This window comes from Cavia porcellus, unplaced genomic scaffold (genome assembly GCF_034190915.1).
Source record: "Cavia porcellus strain 051 isolate PalLab524CR breed Dunkin Hartley unplaced genomic scaffold, mCavPor4.1 scaffold_13, whole genome shotgun sequence".
Lineage (NCBI taxonomy): Eukaryota > Metazoa > Chordata > Mammalia > Rodentia > Caviidae > Cavia > Cavia porcellus.
In genome coordinates this window covers 48,285,643-48,287,412 of record NW_026947496.1, presented here as the reverse complement: position 1 = coordinate 48,287,412, position 1,770 = coordinate 48,285,643, and the positions used below count along the sequence as shown (strand labels likewise).

Sequence of the window (1,770 nt, the reverse complement as noted above, 5' to 3'; positions counted from 1 at the left end):
ATAAGAAATAACTAAATAATTTTTTTAAAGAATAAGGGAGAGATTGAGATAAAACAGGAGATAACAATATAACAATACAGGTCAAAGCATGACTGTTTCAGCAACCTAGTGCTTCACCACCAAATAACCCGACTTAATAGTAGTCACCATAGTGTCTGTCTTTTTCCTTGAAATATTTGGATAAAACTTCAAATACTATAGCTTCAAATATTTCCATATCAAGAAGCCCAGAATAAAGCCTTTCTAATTAATAAGTGAAAACTTTATAAGGCTTCAAGGCCACATAATGGGGAATCATGATTACCACATATTTTTATATATTTGAATCATTACTTACATTAGGGAAACTATTCGGTATTCACACATGCGAGATTGATTTATTTCACTTATGAGTATGGTCTCAAGCTGTGCCCATTTATTGATAAATATCTCAATGTGATCCTTCTTTTTGCTGAATAATACTCCATTGTATAGAAATACCACCACTTTTTTATCCATTCCTCAGTTGATGGACACTTGGGTTGTTTCCAAGATCTGGAGATTACAAATTGTGCTGCTATAAACATAGGTGCACATATATCACTGTGGTATGATGCTTTCAGTTCTTCTGGGAATATGCCTAGAAGTGGAATAGCTGGAATAAATGGGACTTCCAATCCCAGCTTTTTGAGAAATCTCCAGACTGACCTCCACAAAGGCTGCACCAGTCTACACTCCCACCAACAGTGTAGGAGAGTTCCTTTTTCCCCACAGCCTCTCCAGCATTTGTTGTCGGTTTTCTTGATCCTGGCCATTCTTTCAGGAGTGAGATGGTATCTCAGTGTGGTTTTAATTTGCATTTCTCTAATGACCAATGATGATGAACATTTTTTCATGTATTTATTTGCCATTTGCATTTCTTCATCTGAGAATTGCGTATTCATCTCAGATGCCCATTTTTGGATTGGATCTTTGAATTTTGGAGGTCTGAGTTTCTTTAATTCTTTATATGTTTTAGACAAGAGGCCCTTGTCTGAGAGAGAGTTCACTAAAATCTTTTCCCAGTTTGTGGGTTTTCTTTTCACTGTGCTGGAGATTTCTTTTGACATGCAGAAACTTTTTAATAAGAAGTGGTCCCAGTTATTGATTCTGGGAAGTATTTCCCGTGCGGTTTGAGTCCTGTTCATGAATTCTTTACCTACTCCTATGTCTCCAAGGTTTCTACCTAATTTGTCTTCCAATAGATTTAGTGTTTCTGTTTTAATATTCAGATCTTTGACCCATTTAGATTTTAATTTAGTACATGGTGATAGACATGGGTCTAGCTTTAGTTTTCGGCAAATGGAGAGCCAGTTTTTCCAGCACCATTTATTAAAGAGACTGTCGTTCTTCCAGTGAACCTGCTTGGCTCCTTTATCAAAGATAAGGTGGTAAAAATATGGAACACTTCATGAATTTGCGTGTCATCCTTGCGCAGGGGCCTTGCTAATCTTCTCTGTATCGTTCCAATTTTAGTATATGTGCTGCCGAAGCGAGCACAGCACTTTTGCTTTCAAAGCAGCTTCTGTGTTTTCCTCAGGAAAAAATTTGTGAAGTGTGACAGTCACTAAGCGCCAAACATCTTCAGAACAAGTCAGCAAGTGGTCATCTTATCTCACTATTTCACATATATACTTGAGTTTAATTTTATTGTTGCTGGCCAGTCACCGGGTGTTAAGACTATACCGATCCTTGATACTTCTATTTTCCGTAATCCCATCTTCTCTTGTACACATCTTCCCCTCCGTTTAT

At 37.2% G+C, this 1,770-nt stretch overlaps 1 non-coding gene across 1 annotated transcript; it reads right to left on the bottom strand.

Annotated features, from left to right (window-relative positions):
• Positions 1–1,411: 1,411 nt before the first annotated feature.
• LOC111757899 (U6 spliceosomal RNA) lies at positions 1,412–1,518 on the bottom strand. Its single transcript, XR_002792150.1, has one exon. It is a non-coding gene; the product is annotated as a U6 spliceosomal RNA (small nuclear RNA).
• Between the last annotated feature and the right edge of the window lie 252 nt (positions 1,519–1,770).